At 37.5% G+C, this 21,411-nt stretch overlaps 2 long non-coding RNA genes across 2 annotated transcripts; both read left to right on the top strand.

The window, feature by feature from the left end:
- The first annotated feature begins 348 nt into the window (after positions 1–348).
- LOC145806028 (uncharacterized) lies at positions 349–2,266 on the top strand. The gene is made up of 4 exons (XR_014348450.1): positions 349–452; positions 590–1,233; positions 1,391–1,426; positions 1,930–2,266. It is a non-coding gene; the product is annotated as an uncharacterized LOC145806028 (long non-coding RNA).
- A 98-nt stretch (positions 2,267–2,364) lies between these two features.
- Positions 2,365–3,103, top strand: LOC145806029 (uncharacterized). The gene is made up of 2 exons (XR_014348451.1): positions 2,365–2,503; positions 2,821–3,103. It is a non-coding gene; the product is annotated as an uncharacterized LOC145806029 (long non-coding RNA).
- The last annotated feature ends 18,308 nt before the right edge of the window (positions 3,104–21,411 follow it).

The following is a 21,411-nucleotide window of genomic DNA, read 5'->3' as shown; positions in this document are numbered from 1 at the left end:
TTGGGGGGACAGGAGCTATGTTACATGGACTCTTCAAAATAAATCAAATACCCGTGTCGGACACTCGACACTTGGACAAGGGTATGGGATATGTGTCGGATACTTTTCAACGAATATTTCTTATATAATTGTATATAACACTATTATTATATGTACATATTGTTGTGTAATTGCTATAAATGTCATTTTGACACTATAAGTTAAATATAATACCATTTTATCTCACATATTAGATTAAAAATATAAAAATATGACATTTTTTTGCCGAGTCCGCGTATCCTTAAATTTATGATTTGATGAGTCCGACCTCTAGATACATACCCGCACCTGACACCCGTACCCGAGTCCACAGGAGTGCTGTGGGCTTCATTGATAAAATGGTACAAAGTTCTTCCAAGAAGATGGAGATTACCAACACAAGAAGCTGCTTGTGATTAATGTCCAAAAGAAATGTATTGCTAGTATTCCTTTTAAAAATTTCTTGGTTTACATCTCCTTAGAGTAGTTGATATGTCAGGGATAATTACATACAATGGGCATATATAAAGGACTTCCCCTAAGGATTTTGTTCTTTGATGTTTACACACAGGTTATATCAGAAAAAGACAAGGAACAGTTTGGTTTTCCTGATATCTTTTACCGTGATGTTGATCATTTTGGGTGGGGAATGCATTATTGTCCCAGCAGCTGCCCATTCCTTTTGATCAGTCACAGGAGTTGCAATCAATTGAGCTGCTCTGTCAATTTCTATGGACGGTGTAAAGAGGGCAGAGCTTCTTAAGATCAGTTTTTCTTTGCAGATGGTACTAATGCTACAAAATTGATTCATCTATATTTCAAATTTAATTTTTCATCACATGCCAGCTTCTCTATCATTCTAAACTATAGCCACCTTACATGCTCAGAAGATTTAGATGCTGATCTCAAAATTGTTTATACTTTCATAAATAATTGAATTGTTAGAAGTGTTGTAGATTGTAAATATGACTTATCAATGATTTTGGAAGAACATTGATCTAGGGTCCAAGTCTTTGCGAAATCTGTATTATTCATTCTTTGAAACATGGCAAAACGATGCAACATGTAGTACTCAATTTCTTAGATTTCTACTTCCTGATTGATTGTTAGTTTCCATTAAAAGAACAATATTGGAGTGATGAGCCGATAGTCTCTTGCAAGAACCGAACTGTCACGCCCCACTCCTTGACAGTTCCAAGGAAGGATCAACATGAGGTGTGTGGCTGTTTTGGGCCAGTCACCACTGCCCTTTAATTATTCTCTTCATTCTTCATGTTTGATAAGGTTGTTGAACATTTACTTCCAAGTATATAACACAAGGTCTTGCTAGCAGTCCTTCAATTAACCCCGCATTTGTTTCTCTTCTTTTCAGAGCTTGCTGAAGAGGCAAATAGGCTTGTGAACTAAGGTTGTCTCTTCTCTTTTTTTGTGTTATCTTGTTCTTGCACACTGTAGTATTAAAGTAGCTGGATAGACTATTGTTTTTCAGAGTGTTGTCTTTATTTTGGTTGCATTCATTGTATAAACTAACAAATCACAGGATCATTTTCTGATTACTCTTCAATGCCCTTAAAGTTTATCTTTGATGTGACAGGTATGGGTTAAAGACAAACCTTGTATAATCATGCTGTGTAGTCATAACATATGAGTTAATTTAAAGGTTTGAACTGTCAGATGGTTAGGTTTTCTGAACAGGCACTCTGATAATACCTTCTTAAGGCAGCCATTGGTGCCAAGTTCAAATATTGCATATGAATTCTATTATTTAGCACTAATATACATACATATATTAGTGAATATGAAACACAAAACTCATCATGGAATACGTGTATTTTTTTGGTTTGGTACAACTTATTGGGGTTGCTTATGATTTTTAGTTATTTATATTTTTGAAAATTTGTGGCAACATAGGGTCCACGATTGATTGTTGTGGCACGGGAAACAACAAGGACTATCTGTTTATATGAGTCACATGGTGTTCCTGAGCATCAAATGATTTTTCAAGATGAACATGACCTTGTTCACAGGAGGTCAGAGACAGGCGATTATGTGCTCTTGATGTCAATAGTTGCTTGATTTTGAGAATTATTAGTGGGGTCTGATTGTCACCATCCTGATTTGTTTCAAATCATTGTTATAGCTTTAGCAAAGATGCATGCACTCATCATGGTTGATTGAAGACAATCAATTGGACAATTCAGCAACTTAAAATGCTGAAAAGAATAAGAAAAATGATTGGTAGCTTGAATTTTTGTTTGTCTGAGAGTCTGAATTTGAATTTGTGTTTGCCGGTTGACCGTCGGTCAACTGGTGAAACATTTGTCTACTGCAGTCGTTATCCTTGACTACTGCGGTTGCTACCTTTATTGCTGGATGACTGTCCGGATGACCACCCAAATCACTGGTGAAATACTTGTTTACCGCGGTTGTCACCCTTGTCGACCACGGCATTCACCTTCTTGTTGGACGACCGGCTGAATGATCGGTAAGTCAAAATTCAAGTGATTTTGAACAAATTCAAATTCGAGTTATCAATTAGTGCTGAAAGAATAATATAAGAATAATATAATTTTTTAAATCTAGAAGCTTGATTTAAATATTTGTTTTTTATTTTATTATTTAAATATAAAAAATTAGTGTGGGCTCTAGAATCTGGTTGTCACAATCAGATGACTTAAATAAAAAATATCATTGAAAACTGTTGATATAGTAAGTGAATTTTGTGAGTTTGATTGAAGTGGCTTGTAGATAACAATGACATACAGATAAAGCATAAATAATTGCGTTTAGATCTTTGTGTAGATTTGTTGACAAGCATTCCAGCTGAGTTGTTGCTTCCTACTTCAATCAACAAAAACAGAACACTGGAGACAATAGTATATGAATAAATAAGATTTTATAAGATTAATTAACGGAGCTTATTTTTAAAAATCTTATCAATCGTTTTGTTTTTTGTATTTAGTTCTGTGTTTGTTTTTTCTATTTTTAAATTTATTGTTTGAGTTTCACTCTTGTATAATGTATTTGTTTTGTAAATTATATTTGTTATTTTGCAGTTTTTTATATTTATAATTGCGTAACTCTCTATGTTTGAGCTGCGATTTTATGCTTACTTTTTTAACAGTTCCATGTTTTAGGGTTCGTTTGCTTGTGGAGAAAAATATGATGGAAAGTTACATGGAAGAAATGTTTATTTTCTTGTATGCATTTTATTAAATTGAAGTTTTGAGAAAAAAATTTGTAAGAAAATTAGAATTTGAGATGATCTGCTTTCACATGAAAAATAAAATTCGTGTGTTTTTTTTTTTTTTTGGGGGGGGAAGAATTCAAAGTCAAGTTACCATGGTGGTATGAGTTATATAGAAAATGTTATTTTCTCGCACTTTCCAATACTCTTTTTATGTTAAATAAATGCGCAAAAAGAAATTATTATTGTTATTTTTTTCCACACTTTTTCCCTCTTTGATCTTAAATCAAACTCAACTTACAAAATTGATCTAACAGCCAAAACCTCATGATTTACTGTTATGGGCCTAATGAGTGAGTTTGCATGAATTCACTATTTTTTTATTTTTTATTCCATTTTATTAGACATGATCTTGGCTTAGTCGCACAACCCTAAGTTAATCCACATGAGCACTTGAATTTTGTATAAATGGACTTTGATGGCAAGTTGTTACTGGTCAGTCACGCCCTAATCCTGTAGGGTGGGGACAAGGTTGTGCCAATCTTATTCTTAGTGTATTTATTTAAAATCTTTTTTTTTTATTTTAAAATTTTATATATAATTGTGATTTATATTATAATTAGTACCTCATTATATTTTTATTATAGGAGTGAAACTTTCCTTTCTAACTTTGGTAGTAAGGAGAGGTTGAATATGTTTTTTTAACTTGTTAAGGTCTTTCAATAAAATTTTTCTGTAAAAATTTAAATTGTCATATAAAAAAATGGCTATAATTATAATTGTTATGTTGGTAAACATTAACTTCTCTTAATTCAACCCAATTTGGCTCTATTTGAATTTTGATATGTTCTTACATTTTATTTTATTTTTTTGGATATTCTCTTTTGATTTAAAAAATAAATAAAAAAAATTCAATGTAACCATCTTTATAAGAGAAAGATGGTGCAAAATTGTGGTGCTTTTTGTGTCTTACATGGACCGATTAAAAAGTGGATAGAGGGTCCCCGCGGTGCCCCCTTGCTATTCCTGCTGTGCCGTAGAACGGCACTGATTCACCATTTTTTTTTCTCTTATGTTATCACTATGTTTTTTTAAACTCTAAAATATAAAAAAATAAATAAAAATTAAGAATTAAACTTAAACTCTAAACCCTAAAATAAAAAAATAAATTTTAAAAATTAAACCCTAAATCTTAAATTTTAAAATAAAAAATAAATAAATTTTAAGAATTAAATCCTAAACCCTAAAATCAAAAAAATAAATTTTTAAAATTAAACCTAAACTCTAAAATAAAAAAAAAATTAAACCTAAACCCTAAAATAAAAAATAAATAAATTTTAAGAATTAAACCCTAAATCCTAAACCCTAAAATAAGAAAAAAAAATAAATTTTAAAAATTAAACCCTAACCGTTAAACTCTAAAATTAAAAATAAAAAAAATTAACAATTAAACCTTAAACTCTAAAATAAAAAAAATTAAATTTTAAAAATTAAATCTTAAATCCTAAAATAAAAAACATAATTTTTTTTAAAAAAAATAAATATAAAATTGTACCGTTTTACGGCACAGCAGCAACAGAACAGGGAGGAGGGAGTGACCCCGCTCCTAAAAAGTGGAGATAGTAACCGTTCATGTCCTTGTGGTAGCTTTACGGGAAACTGTAAAAATAAATACTATTTTTATTATTTTTTGTTAAATAATGCATATTTTAACACTTGAATTTAGTTATCTCATTAAAGATGCTCTCATTATTAAGCAATGATTTCATTTAATTTAATAGACTAATTGAGAGATAAAAAATAATCTGACAACGATGTCAAGAAAAAATAATAATCATAACCCAAGGGGTTGTGGCATTGTGGTAAAGCCTTGGGGTTTAAGCCCCAAGGTCACAAGTTCAATTCCCCCCTTGGGCCAATCTCCTGGGCGAAGCACTGTTGGTTAGGAGGTTGGACCTCAAGGATGCCTAATCAGCTACTTGGTGTGGGTTTAATGCTCCCCCGCTGTGCGAGTCCTGACTTAATCGGAGCTTGCCTTGGGAGGTCGGGACAAGCTTCCAAGTTATAGTCTCTTACTCGGAACGGACAACAGGACACCCTGGTGATCTCCTCATGGGGCGCTGCCTTGGACCTGCGGGAGGGTGGGAGGATTTCCCTGTAACAAAAAAAAAAAAAAAAATAATAATAATAATAATAATCAATCGCAATCTCTCCCTTTGCCTTCCTATTTATTTACAAGATCTTTGCCTTCTTATTTGTTAGGTCGTTGGACCTAGCTCATTTTTAAATCTAATTTTAATGATTTAAATTATTTATATTTTAAGATTTAATGAGTATATTATGTTTATAAAAAATTAAATTGATTAGATATCAAAAAATATGTGTTTGGATCATTGAACTAAAAATTATTTTTTAATTTTTTTTTATAAATTAAGTAAAATAGTAAATATTATAAATATTTATAATAAGTAATTGTTCCGATCATCAAATATTATAAATATTAATAAGTAAAATTATAATTTTTTGATTAATTAATTGTCTCTACACCACTGCAGTGTAATTTTTTTTAAAATAAATTCATTCTTATAAATTCGCAATTGAACTTACCTATCATGATATTGTTAATTGTTATAATAATATTAAATAAATTAATAATTTTTTTTATTAAAATTAGTTAGTAAAAACATTATAAAATTTATTAATACATATAATATAATACTTTTTAGGATAAATTCAACTGACATTCCCTGAGATTTTTGTTTAATACAAATTTTTCTTCCACGTTTGAAAAATTACATTCTTTTCCCTAAGATTTGTAATCTCATTACAAATTGCCTCATAAATTATTGATGTAATGCTTAAAATTTTTTAAATGGCTTTTGCTATTTTTCCTACCATTTCCACATTCAACATCTTTTTTATCATTATTTGAACATATTCTACAAACATAAATTTTATATAAATTTTTTAAAACAATGATATAATTTAATGGTGATATTTTACTTTAAAACAAAACACCCATAAATATTACTATTATAATATTTTTATAATATTCTTTGTATAAATTTTTATATATGAATAGATTTTTTCATTTTTATTTCCATCATTTTTCTTTTTCGTCTATTCACCTACATTTATTACAGTATTATTAAACATCATCATTCACATTTATTACAGTATTACTAAACTTTTGTATTTTTTTTTATATTTGATGAATATAAAAAAATCACAAAATATTATATTTCTTAAGTATATATAGATTAGGTGAATCTAAAAAATAAAAAAAATTACTTAAAATATTAAAAAATTTCAGCAAAAATAAAAAAGTTTAATTTTTTCTGTGAGTTAAACTAAAGAAAATACTTGTTATTTCTCTCCAAATGACATGAATAAAATATCAATATTATTTTATTATTTTATATGCATAAAAGACTAAGGAATAAATATGTCATTTTAATCTGATAGGAGATAAGTATAATTTTTCAAACGTAAAAAAAATCTATATTAAACAAAAAATTTAAAGGTGTCAGTGTAATTTATCGAAATTTTTAATAGAGTAAGGTCTCGTTTGAGAATAGACAATTTCAATAATTTTTTGATTTTTTAATTAAAATATGAGAAAAAAAATAATACGTTTGAAATGATTTTTTAATTTTTTTAATGAAAAATTATGTAAAATTAAAGAGAATTTTTTTTTTTGTATTTTTAATATAAGTTATAAATTTTTTAATTTTTTAAATAATTTTTTGATTTTTAAAGTAAAAAGTGTCGTGAAAAAACGACGCCTAAATATCCGATTGAGCCAAAGTGGGATGTTTCCTAGTCATAAAACCAATGAAGATGTTTTAACACGAAGGCCGAAGTGGGAAAATGACTGCAGGTGCACGGTGAGGGTGTGTGGATGCAGTCAACAAATCTACTTGATTTTCATTAGGAAAAATAAGTAGAGTATTAATTAGTGCCACTATTAATGATGTGATAATAGATTTCATCTATGTCACAATATTGTTGTGTCTGTTTTGTTTTTTTTTTTTTTTTTTTTTTTTTTTAAATGAAGGCCACATTATTAGTGGTTACTTTAAAGCACCATTTTTAATGGCCTCTAGCATTATTGTTTTCATTATAAACTGTTTATTTTTTAAATTTTAATGCATATTTATAAAAATAATTAAATTGATTATATAACTATATAACAATGTTAATTTACAATGTTTTATTATAAAAAATAAATTTATTTAAAAATTATATCAATTATATTTTAAGAATAATTATTAATTAGAATAAATTAACATAATTATGATTATTGAATTAATTTTATTTTTTTATGAATAATATTACAACCAAATAATCACTCGCAAATAGTGATAAATTAGGTCCCGTTTGTTTTCAGAGGTAGAATGGAGAGGATTCATAGTGAGGGGATTGTTAGTGACGGGATTAAGTAAAATTGTGTTTGTTTTGATGATAGTTGTTAGTGTAAAAATTGTTAAATTGTTTTTATATAAAATAATAAAATGAATAAAAAAATATAAAAAATTAAATATTAATATTTATAAAAAAATTCCCAATATATAAAAAAAAAAAAATTTTCTAATCCCCTCACTATTTTTCTAATACCATCTCCCCAACCTCCATCTCAATCCCCTCCCCAACCTCCATCTATATCACCTCCACCATCTTAATCTCATCCCCAACTCTACAAACAAACACAACACTAAATAACACCTCTACCATCCCAATCCCCTCCCATCTACTTAACCCCCAAACAAACGGGAGTAATGTTAGGTTTTTAAATATTTTATTATTTTTATTATTGTACGGGAAAGAAATAATTCTTCTCGTATGATCATGTTGATCAAGTTTGCACTCCTCCAAACAACGTTGCTTTGCCACTTGAAAACACAAATGTGAGCTAGCCGGTGGGTGTGTGCCGGAAACCCCTCCGATGCCTAAGTCAGCAACTAGACAATAGACAACAAGCTCTGTGTATTCTAGAGTAAGAATTGGAATACATGTACAAAGGTCTAGTCATGAGCTTTTATAGACTTTACTTTGGCACAATCCTAGTAGGATTCCAATTCTCCCTATGAGAGCCCTCCTAGGAATTACACACCCTACTCACTACCAACCAAGTGAGATGGTTTTGCACAATCCTAGTAGGACTATACTCTCCTTAGCAGAGTCCTCCTAGGAGTCATACTCCTACTCACTACCAACCAAGTGAGATGGTTTACACAATCCCAGTAGGACTCTAACTCTCCTTAGCAGAGTCCTACTAGGAGTCTCATCACTACAAGCCAAGTGAGATGGCTGAACCTTTTACCTCGGTTATACATTCCTGCCCGAACTGATTTATCTTGGCTCCCTGCCCTTCGGACCGTGTGATCGAAAGCCGATCTAACGGATGCCACCTTGCCGAGCTATGTACAGCTCGGCCTTCGCCATTGATGCTACCTCCTTTTAATAAGCTGCTGCAACCACACCGAGCTAAGTTACCTCGGTCACACGCTTAAGTAATTATGTAGATGGCGCCCGGCCGAGTTATACCAAGACCGGTCGAGCTATACCAAGCCCGACATCCTTTCTTACCAATACCTCGGCTAACCACCAGGCCCACTTATTTCGGCTGACATCTTTACCTCGGCTAACATTGCGGTCAGTCAAGTTAATTCGGCTCTGTGATACTTTAAGCACTACTATCAGTCTTGACTTCGAGATAACGCCCTGTAGAGCTATTGTTTAGCTTGGTCCTCTTTCTACCGATACCTCGGTCCATAGTTCGGCCCAAACCCAAAATATGAGATGTCTTCTTGGCCTAAGACCGAGCTACACCAGCCCTTATCTCGGCCCATTACGCGGTCCAACTCCCAAAGAAGACTCTTCCTAGCTCGGCCTAATTTGTTTACAAATTACCCTCTCAATTGCCCCTTAATTCCATCTGCGTAGCATGATTGAGATTATTTTTCCTCCAGCCGAGCTAAGAAGTTGTTCGGTTTCATGGCTTGTTCGGTCCCAATAAGCCTTGTTAGTTGCTTAGCATGTCCTTCCACTAATCTGGTACGACGTTATTCCCAGGATACATGGCGTGCCCCCAATATCCTTGTTCTCCTTGTTACCATCGTCATGCCAAAAATTTGAATAGCCCTGATTTTTTTCCTTTAACGTATATATCTTTCGAGTTTGTATACGTCGAGTCGTTCTTTCTGTGTCTTGCCGAACAGAATAACTCGGTTTATACGAACCTTGACAACCTGTTTTGGTCGAGGTAACCATCATCCCGGTCAAAGAGTTCTAAAAATTTGTTAGTCAAACCTGCCAACCTACTTTGGCCGAGGTAACCATCATCCCGGCCAAAGAGTTTCAAAAATTTTGTTGGACATATCTGCCAACTTCCTGTAGTCTAGATCCTTATCTCAGCTTAAGAGAAGTAAGTGTTGGTTTTTCCAGCCAATCTCTTCAGTTCAGATCCTTATCTTGGCTGAAGAGAGCTCAGTGTTGGTTATTCCAGCCAACTTTGAGTGAAGTGTTTGGTTATCCCTGCCAAACGTCCTGTAGCCTGGATCCTTATCCTGGGCTTAGGAGAAGTGTTGGTTTTTTCAGCCAACCTCTAAGTTGGTTATTCCGGCCAACCTAGAGTAAAGTGTTTGGTTATTCCGACCAAACGTCATGCAGCCTAGATCCTTATCCTGGACTTAGGAGGGGTGTTGGTTTTTCCAGCCAACCTCTAAGTTGGTTATTCCGGCCAACCTAGAGTAAAGTGTTTGGTTATTCCGACCAAACGTCCTGCAGCCTGGATCCTTATCCTGGGCTTAGGAGAGGTGTTAGTTTTTCCAGCCAACCTCTAAGTTGGTTATTCCGGCCAACCTAGAGTAAAGTGTTTGGTTATTCCGACCAAACGTCCTGCAGCCTGGATCCTTATCCTGGGCTTAGGAGGGGTAAATGTTGGTTATTCCGGCCAACATAGAGCTAAGCGTTTGGTTATTCCTGCCAAACTTCTTGATTGCCCTCCAAGTCAGGCAAAGACTTGTTGTTCAAACCTACTAACTTCCTGCAGCCTAGATATCCTTATCTCGGCTTAGGAGAGCTAAATGTTTGTTATTTCGGCCAACATAGAGCTAAGCGTTTAGTTATTCCTGCCAAACTTCTTGATTGCCCCCCAAGTCGGGCAAAGACTTGTTGCACTTGGTTAGTCCTTCTTTCCAACCGTGCTAACTTTTGCATAAGGTGTTCTGTCCGATATCACTGTTTGTATCGAACTCTACCTTGGTGTGCATCCCATCTTCCTCTACCAAGATGTGTTGGTGCACTCACTCCATCAGGGCTTCCATAGAAAGAGGTGGCGTCATTGTTATTGAATCTCTCAATTTATAACCCACTAACAGACCTTGCTTGTACTGTGCATGTAACAACCCCCATACTGTTTACCGATTACTGACCCATTTATTTCCGATAATCACCGATTACTGTTAAACGGAACTGATAACGACTGATAACTGACTGATAATTGAACGGATTAAAGTACTGAACTGACTGACTGAAATTGGAAACCGAATTGACTGAGTATATGTTAGTTAAATTGCATTCTATCTGTTTGACTGTATGATTATCTGTTCATGCTTATATGTTTAAACTGCTAATTGAAGGCCTTATCGGCGGCCGAATTAGAAATTGATCGGTGTTTTATGATCAACATAATTTATGTAATTTTATGGAATATTTATCTGAAAACTGATTAGGTATGATTAAATTAGATTAAAATAAGCTAATAAAAGTGTTGGACTTATTTACCGTTTTGCCACATGAGTGGCCCACTACTTGAGTCATCTTTGATTCTCATTACACTCACATAACACATTTTCATCAGTCCTTGTGTTGCCTCTAACCGACCTAGAAGAGAGTTAGAGAGAGAGAGAATTGTTCTTGTTGTTTTTAGCTTGAGAATCTTGAAGAATTGAAGGAGTTTTTGTACATTTGAGCTTCCCTATCCTAAATACAAGACTAAAGGTAGCTCCATTGTCTTCTTGTTCATGTTTTGAGTTGATTCTTGCATGGTTCATGTTAATTTGTAGAGCTAAGTCATGATTTGGTTCATTAATGGTAGATTGAAGCTCAATCTTTGTATGCATGTTAGTATTGTTGGATTTTGAGTTGAGTTCATGGCAAAATGTTACATGCATGTTCATGTCTTGAGTGTAGTCCATGATTTCATCATGTTTTGAAAAGAATTGGCTCTTTAGAGCATCAAATCGAAGCTTTGAAATGGTTTGAATTCATGCATGTTTGCATGTCTATCTTGTGCTTGAAAAAAATGGTTTAAATTGAGTTTGAATTAAACACCCTTGGGCTTTGATTTCTTAAAATTGAGCTTTGAAACATGATATCCTATGTGTTTATAAATGTTTTCCAGAAAATGGGCCCAAGAGGATTGGTTTTGATGCTTTTGAGCTTGGTTTTGGACCTGGAGCTCGAATCTGGGATTTCCAGATTTCAGTCGTCCGCTCGAGCGGGGGAAGTGCCGCTCGAGCGGGAAAATCGAGCTTCCAGCATCTTGCACTGTTTTACAGTCCGCTCGAGCGGAGGATTGGGCGCTCGAGCGGAGTTATGTCTCAAGCTCGAGCGGCCGTCGAGCGGGGATTTCACCCATCCAGTACTTTTACAGTACGCTCGAGCGGGAAAGTTTGCGCTCGAGCGAGTACCTTTGTTTGCCTGTACGCTCGAGCGGGGAAACCTGAGCTCGAGCGGGACTCTGTTTTTCTGAAAATCCTGAAAATGCTTTTAAATGTGCATTTTTGCATCCTCATCCCATCCTAGGTATTCTTAGGCCTAGTTTAAGGCATTTAGATGAGGATATCGTTGTAGAACACACCAAGGCAAATTAGGGATTAAGTTATGATATTTCCCAACTGTGTAGCTTAGTGTGTGTTCAACCTGTGAACTGTGTAGGGTTGGCAACTGAGGAGACACGCTCTAGCATACTGTAGCCCAGAACTCTGTGAGTAACAATTGTGTAAAGATATGTTCAACTGATATCTTTTGAATACTGAACTGAACTGTTTACTGAACTGATATTATTTACTGAATGAATGTATGTCCTTTATTTCTGAACTGTACTGTGGCATCCTTAGTATCTACGGTTTACTGTTACTATTACTGTCACAGAGATCTCTGTCGGTTCCCTCGTGGAACCACTACTGTTTACTGACTGATGGCCATCATTACTGTTCGGTCTTTTAAGACCTACTGTTACTGTTATGCTAATGGATGTACCACATATGACTGTTTACTGTACTGAACAACTGAATGACTGATTGAAATGAACTGTTTTCATACTGTAAGGACATTCATTCTAAACCCCTTTACGCTTTATGTTATTCACTGGGCTTTAGCTCACTGCTCATATATATATGTAGGCGTACAGGCACCAGATCGGAGCTAGGAGCGTCAGGGTTACTCCAGTTTTGTCAAGCCAGCCTTTGTGCCTCACTGAGAGGTTCCGAGTTGCCATGCTATGGCTTGGGGGTGTTTTGTCTGCTTTTCCCCCTTCTGTACTGTTTTACTGTTTTGTATAGACCGTACTGTTTTGTACAGACGGAATGTTTTCTGTACTGTTCTGTAGGGTTGAGTCCCTAGTTGAATGGATGTGAATATTGTACATACTGTTCTGTACTGTTTATGTGTGAATGTATGAAAAGCCTTTTTGCATACAGACTGTCACAGCTCAATGGACACTATTTATTTACTGTATTGGCTTCCGCCAGGCCCTGTACTCTGTTTTACTGTATTACCGTTCTGCAGGCCTTCGGTAATCTCGGATTACTGGCCGGTTACGGTGCTAAACCCATAGGGCCAGGTTTGGGTCGTGACAGAGTGGTATCAGAGCGATACTTACCACGAGTTATACCGCACACACGTGTCCAAATGAGCTATAGGGTGTCCTAGAAAAGTTATTAGGGCATCTCATGAGCATGATAAGTGTGTGGTTATGTTATGACTGAATACATGCTAATGTGGTAAACTGTTAAACCAAAGACTGCTTATGTTTAAAACTGTTATAACTGCTTATAGTGAAATGGACAATGCAAATGAACCTGAGTCCTCATCTACTGAGGCAAGAATGGAAAGAATGGAAAGAATGATAGAACTGATAACTGCTAGACTTGAACAACAACAGAACCAACAGCCCCCACCTCCTCCTCCTCCTCCTCCGGTACAGCCGGAGCCTAATGTGAATGTGAATGATGGGGATATTATTGCTCTCACCCATAAATTCAGCAAGATGAAACCGCCATCCTTTCAGGGAGGATTGGAACCGCTAAAGGCTGAAGCTTGGGTGCTTGAGACAGAAAAATTATTTGAAGTGTTTCCGTGCTCGGAAGCGAATAAAGTATTGCTAGCTACCTTCACCCTACAAGAAGAAGCTAGAAGGTGGTGGATGTTGATCCGCGATACAAATACTGTTATGACTTGGGCTCAGTTCAAGGAGTCCTTCTTTGAAAAGTATTTCCCTCAGTGTGTCAGGGATAGAAAAGTGACTGAATTTGAGCAGCTGAAGCAGGGCACAATGTCCGTTGCAGAGTATGAAACCAAATTTACTGAACTTGCCCGTTATGCACCGCACATGGTGGATACTGAATATAAGAAGGCCAGAAAATTTGAAGGTGGCCTTAATGTGGCAATACTTGACCGAATAAATGTTTTGAAATTACCGACTTTTGTGGGTGTTCTCGACCGGGCATTGATGGCCGAGTCGAACATTGCAGCGGTGAAACAATCTGAAACACCAACAACTGAATGGCGTGGTAAAAGGCAGGGTTTCAAATTTAAGAAGGGCAAGCACAACCCAGCCAACAAGAAACAGAATACGGGGTCAACGACTAGCCCCAGCCAAGGGAGTGGGTTCATTCCACCCTGCTCTGTATGTGGTAACAAGCATAAAGGGACTTGTCACAAATTATCTGGAGCCTGTTACAGGTGTGGCAAGGTGGGCCACATGGTTAAAGATTGTCCTTCTGCTCCTCAGGGCAATAGCAAAGCTGCAGCCAGCGGCGCAGCATCAAACGCTCCACCAAAACCGAACCCTAAAGCTACCGGGAAAGAGCCTGTGAGGCAAGGCCGAGTGTTCGCACTAGTACCGGGAGATGTGCAGAATACCGAGACCGTTGTGTCAGGTATTCTCTCTATCTGTACTCAAAATGCATATGTACTGATTGATTCGGGGTCTACGCATTCATATGTGTCGCATGCCTTTTCACGAAAATTGAATAGACCCTTGGAACCCATGAACTATCTGTTAGCTGTATCATCACCCGTAGGAGGATCTATGACCTGTGCATATATGTACCCCGCATGTGAAATCATTGTTGGGGATATGCATCTGTTTATTGATTTACTGCCATTGAACATTGATCATTTTGATGTAATACTGGGGATGGATTGGTTACAGAAATATCATGCCACTATTGACTGTGTAACGAAACAAGTAGTTTTCCGTCCACCTGGTTTACCTGAATTCGTGTTTAATGGGGTTGGAGTAGTACCTCCCCCGTATCTGATTTCATCTGTGAAAGCTGGTAAACTGATTAGAAAGGGATGTAAAGGGTATCTGTGTTCTGTATTGACTGTGCCTATTGATGATAATACTAATGTGGACTGTATTCCTATAGTCAGAGAATTCCCAGACGTTTTTCCAGAAAATTTGCCAGGGGATTTGATTGACAGGGAGATCGAATTCACCGTGGATGTGATTCCCGGAACACAGCCAGTTTCGAAAGCTCCTTACAGAATGGCCCCAACTGAACTGAAAGAATTGAAAGTACAACTGCAGGAACTGCTGGATAAGAAGTTTATCAGACCTAGCACTTCGCCATGGGGTGCTCCTGTTTTGTTTGTAAAGAAGAAAGATGGCTCACTGAGACTGTGCATTGACTACCGTGAATTGAACAAGGTAACTGTAAAGAATAAATACCCATTACCACGTATTGATGACCTGTTTGATCAGTTACAGGGTGCTAAAGTATTTTCCAAGATTGATCTCAGATCCGGATACCATCAATTGAAAGTTAAACCAGATGACATTGATAAAACTGCTTTTAGAACGAGGTATGGACATTATGAATTTTTAGTTATGCCGTTCGGAGTCACGAATGCACCAGCTGCTTTTATGGACCTCATGAACAGAATTTTTAAACCATACCTTGATGACTTTATTGTTGTATTTATCGATGACATATTGATTTACTCCAAGAGTATCGAAGAACATGAACATCATCTGAGACTTGCCCTGCAAACCTTAAGAGAACAGAAACTGTATGCTAAGCTGTCTAAATGTGAATTTTGGCTTGACCATGTTATGTTTTTGGGGCATGTTGTTAGCAAAGATGGGATTTCTGTTGATCCGCAGAAAATTGAAGCCGTAGTGAACTGGCCTAGACCAACAAATGTGACTGAAGTCCGAAGCTTTTTGGGATTGGCTGGATATTACAGAAGATTTGTCAAAGATTTCTCCAAAATTGCCCTACCATTGACTCAGTTAACTCAAAAGGGGACATCATTTAACTGGACTGATCAAAGAGAATCTGCTTTCCAGGAGTTGAAAACTCGACTTGTGACTGCACCAGTTCTTACCTTACCTTCAGGTACGGATGGTTATACTGTATTTAGTGATGCTTCTCATAAGGGTTTGGGGTGTGTTTTAATGCAGAATGGGAGAGTTATTGCTTATGCTTCCCGACAACTGAGACCACATGAAAAGAACTACCCGACCCATGATCTGGAACTTGCTGCAGTAGTATTTGCACTGAAAATCTAGCGTCACTACCTGTACGGGGTGACATGTGAAGTATACACCGACCACAAGAGCTTAAAGTATTTCTTCACACAGAAAGAACTGAACATGAGACAGCGGAGATGGCTGGAACTGATTAAAGACTATGACCTACAGATATTGTACCATCCGGGAAAAGCCAATACCGTTGCCGATGCATTGAGCCGGAAATCGATTGGAAACTTAGCCTGTCTGCTTACAGGACAGAAAGAGTTGCTTTGTGACCTTGAAAAATCTGAAATCGAAATTGTTTTACGAGAACAAGGTGGAATCTTAGCTGCTATTTCTGCTCAACCGGCGCTGATTGAGGAGATTAAAGAAAAACAGCAACTGGATGATTTCTTGAAGAAGATCATCGAGGAAAGAGAATCCAAACAGAGACCGGGATTCAAATTTGAGAATAACGTACTGAGATTTCAAGAGAGACTGTGTGTACCAAATGATACTGAACTGAAAAGAAGAGTTCTGCAAGAAGGCCACAATTCGAAATTGTCTATCCATCCGGGGAATACGAAAATGTACCAAGATCTGAAACAGAATTTCTGGTGGCCGGGAATGAAGAAAGAAATTGCTGATTTTGTATCCAAATGTCTTCATTGCCAACAGGTCAAAGCGGAACATCAACGACCCGCTGGGTTATTGCAACCCCTACCCATACCAGAATGGAAATGGGAGCATATCACGATGGATTTTATCGTTGGGTTACCTCGCTCCAGGAAAGGTATGGATTCAATTTGGGTTATTGTTGATAGACTAACCAAATCTGCTCACTTCTTACCTGTCAAGACAACCTATAATGCGGATAAATTGGCTGTTATCTATATTGATGAAATTGTTAGACTGCATGGAGTGCCTGTGTCTATTGTTTCTGACAGAGATTCGAAGTTTACATCGAGATTTTGGCAAAGTCTACAGACTGCATTGGGTACTGAACTGAGACTGAGTAGTGCCTATCACCCTCAGACAGATGGCCAATCAGAAAGGACCATCCAAACTCTGGAGGATTTACTGAGAATGTGTGTCCTTGATTTTCAGGGAGACTGGGAAAGTCATCTGCCATTAGTTGAATTCGCCTACAACAACAGCTACCATTCGAGTATTGGTATGGCGCCTTTCGAGGCATTGTATGGCAGAAAATGCAGATCTCCGATTTGTTGGGCAGAAATCGGAGATGGGCCTTTGCTTGGGCCCGAAATTGTATATGAAACGACTGAGAAAGTGAAACTGATACAACAGAGACTGAAAACTGCGCAGAGCAGACAGAAGAGTTATGCTGATGTCAGAAGACGGGACAGAGAATATGAAGTGGGTGATCACGTATTTGTGAAAGTGACACCAATGAAAGGCCAGACTCGTTTTGGAGTCAAAGGCAAGTTAGCGCCGAGATACGTCGGACCATATGAGATCATTGAGAAAATCAATCCGGTGGCGTATCAAGTTGCGCTCCCTCCTGGAATGGAGCATATGCATAACGTCTTCCACATTTCCATGTTGAGAGACTACCTCCGGGATCCCTTCCATGTGATTGAGCCTACTCGGATAGTGCTGAGTGATGACTACACTTACGAGGAACGACCTATACAGATTGTTAACAGACGAATCAAGAAATTGAGGAACAAAGAGATCCCGTTAGTGAAAGTCGATTGGCAAAACCACGGTGGCGTGTATGCCACTTGGGAAAGGGAAGATGACATGGCCAAAAGATATCCTGAACTGTTTCCACTGAATCCTGTTTTCTTCCAGAATGAAGGTAACTCGAGTTTAGAGGACTAAACTCTTTATAAGGAGGGGAGACTGTAACAACCCCCATACTGTTTACCGATTACTGACCCATTTATTTCCGATAATCACCGATTACTGTTAAACGGAACTGATAACGACTGATAACTGACTGATAATTGAACTGATTAAAGTACTGAACTGACTGACTGAAATTGGAAACCGAATTGACTGAGTATATGTTAGTTAAATTGCATTCTATCTGTTTGACTGTATGATTATCTGTTCATGCTTATATGTTTAAACTGCTAATTGAAGGCCTTATCGGCGGCCGAATTAGAAATTGATCGGTGTTTTATGATCAACATAATTTATGTAATTTTATGGAATATTTATCTGAAAACTGATTAGGTATGATTAAATTAGATTAAAATAAGCTAATAAAAGTGTTGGACTTATTTACCGTTTTGCCACATGAGTGGCCCACTACTTGAGTCATCTTTGATTCTCATTACACTCACATAACACATTTTCATCAGTCCTTGTATTGCCTCTAACCGACCTAGAAGAGAGTTAGAGAGAGAGAGAATTGTTCTTGTTGTTTTTAGCTTGAGAATCTTGAAGAATTGAAGGAGTTTTTGTACATTTGAGCTTCCCTATCCTAAATACAAGACTAAAGGTAGCTCCATTGTCTTCTTGTTCATGTTTTGAGTTGATTCTTGCATGGTTCATGTTAATTTGTAGAGCTAAGTCATGATTTGGTTCATTAATGGTAGATTGAAGCTCAATCTTTGTATGCATGTTAGTATTGTTGGATTTTGAGTTGAGTTCATGGCAAAATGTTACATGCATGTTCATGTCTTGAGTGTAGTCCATGATTTCATCATGTTTTGAAAAGAATTGGCTCTTTAGAGCATCAAATCGAAGCTTTGAAATGGTTTGAATTCATGCATGTTTGCATGTCTATCTTGTGCTTGAAAAAAATGGTTTAAATTGAGTTTGAATTAAACACCCTTGGGCTTTGATTTCTTAAAATTGAGCTTTGAAACATGATATCCTATGTGTTTATAAATGTTTTCCAGAAAATGGGCCCAAGAGGATTGGTTTTGATGCTTTTGAGCTTGGTTTTGGACCTGGAGCTCGAATCTGGGATTTCCAGATTTCAGTCGTCCGCTCGAGCGGGGGAAGTGCCGCTCGAGCGGGAAAATCGAGCTTCCAGCATCTTGCACTGTTTTACAGTCCGCTCGAGCGGAGGATTGGGCGCTCGAGCGGAGTTATGTCTCAAGCTCGAGCGGCCGTCGAGCGGGGATTTCACCCATCCAGTACTTTTACAGTACGCTCGAGCGGGAAAGTTTGCGCTCGAGCGAGTACCTTTGTTTGCCTGTACGCTCGAGCGGGGAAACCTGAGCTCGAGCGGGACTCTGTTTTTCTGAAAATCCTGAAAATGCTTTTAAATGTGCATTTTTGCATCCTCATCCCATCCTAGGTATTCTTAGGCCTAGTTTAAGGCATTTAGATGAGGATATCGTTGTAGAACACACCAAGGCAAATTAGGGATTAAGTTATGATATTTCCCAACTGTGTAGCTTAGTGTGTGTTCAACCTGTGAACTGTGTAAGGTTGGCAACTGAGGAGACACGCTCTAGCATACTGTAGCCCAGAACTCTGTGAGTAACAATTGTGTAAAGATATGTTCAACTGATATCTTTTGAATACTGAACTGAACTGTTTACTGAACTGGTATTATTTACTGAATGAATGTATGTCCTTTATTTCTGAACTGTACTGTGGCATCCTTAGTATCTACGGTTTACTGTTACTGTTACTGTCACAGAGATCTCTGTCGGTTCCCTCGTGGAACCACTACTGTTTACTGACTGATGGCCATCATTACTGTTCGGTCTTTTAAGACCTACTGTTACTGTTATGCTAATGGATGTACCACATATGACTGTTTACTGTACTGAACAACTGAATGACTGATTGAAATGAACTGTTTTCATACTGTAAGGACATTCATTCTAAACCCCTTTACGCTTTATGTTATTCACTGGGCTTTAGCTCACTGCTCATATATATATGTAGGCGTACAGGCACCAGATCGGAGCTAGGAGCGTCAGGGTTACTCCAGTTTTGTCAAGCCAGCCTTTGTGCCTCACTGAGAGGTTCCGAGTTGCCATGCTATGGCTTGGGGGTGTTTTGTCTGCTTTTCCCCCTTCTGTACTGTTTTACTGTTTTGTATAGACCGTACTGTTTTGTACAGACGGAATGTTTTCTGTACTGTTCTGTAGGGTTGAGTCCCTAGTTGAATGGATGTGAATATTGTACATACTGTTCTGTACTGTTTATGTGTGAATGTATGAAAAGCCTTTTTGCATACAGACTGTCACAGCTCAATGGACACTATTTATTTACTGTATTGGCTTCCGCCAGGCCCTGTACTCTATTTTACTGTATTACCGTTCTGCAGGCCTTCGGTAATCTCGGATTACTGGCCGGTTACGGTGCTAAACCCATAAGGCCGGGTTTGGGTCGTGACAGTGCAATAGTTAGGTTTGTAGGACAATCTGTTACATGGTTGAAGGTCTCCCAATACCGATTGTCGTAAGACTTCAATGTTTCCTTCTTGCCCATGCTGATGGAGAGAAGCTGGTCAATCTCTACTGGCGTCTTGGTGTTTGTTCTGAATCTGGTTACAAATGCCTTCGTTAGTTGCGCCCATGAGGCTATACTACCTTCTGGTAACCTTTCAAACCATGCTAAACCCATGTTGCCAAGGCTAGACGAAAACATGATACATATTAAGGGCTCGTTTCGTCGATACACGGCCATAACCTGGCGAAAGTGGCGTAAGTGTATGTAGGGGTCTGACTCCCCCTTATAAGTTATGAATTTAGGCTGATGGAAGCCTAAGGGTAATGGTGTGTCCTCAATTGTCGGGATGAACGGTGAACTCTACAACCTCGCTAATGCTTTGTCTGCTGGTTCATAGGCGAGGCGTGGTTCTGGAATTCCAACATCGACACTCCTATGTGTTCTAGGAGCCAATCGTTGTAGTGCGGAGACTCTGCGGGGGTCACGAGCCTAAGTGTCTTCTCTCCTTCGAGCCCTTTCAGTCTTCTTTCTCTCAGGTCTAAAGTAGCGTGTCCTGGAAGTCTTTGATTGTGTATCACCCGACCTGAGGCTTCTACTTTCAGTTTGTGATAGTGTGACTTGTCTGTCATGATCTTCTGAGTGGCAAGAGTGTGTGTTGCCTCTGCTCCCCTCTTTTTTTGCCACCCCTTTTCATTTTATCTCGCTCTTCATAAACTCTATGTCAGCCGCTATTCTTCTTATTACTTCGTCTTACTCCCTTACGCGATCTTCGAGAACCTGATGATCCATCTTCCGCCTCTGTTTATTAGGACTCCGAGAGCGGTGTGGACTTGAGCCCTGTCTTCTTCTTGCTTCTCTCCGCGAATTCCTTCGCTGGGGATCTAATTCCGCCATGGGTGAGATAGAAGGTAAACCTTCGTGCCTCCCACCCCCTTCCAGAGTTTGCCCATCTATAGCAGATTGTGGCAAGTCTTCATTGTGCGCCATTGCTTTCAACTAGAGAGGAAAACTTGATCAAGAGGTTTTGCTCTTTGTGAATTTCCCACAGACGGCGCCAATTGTACGGGAA

Source organism: Camellia sinensis, chromosome 13 (assembly GCF_055761805.1).
Source record: "Camellia sinensis isolate YWXY chromosome 13, ASM5576180v1, whole genome shotgun sequence".
NCBI classification, from domain to species: Eukaryota; Viridiplantae; Streptophyta; class Magnoliopsida; order Ericales; family Theaceae; genus Camellia; species Camellia sinensis.
Note: the sequence above shows the minus strand (reverse complement) of the source record. Positions and strands in the feature narration are given on the sequence as shown.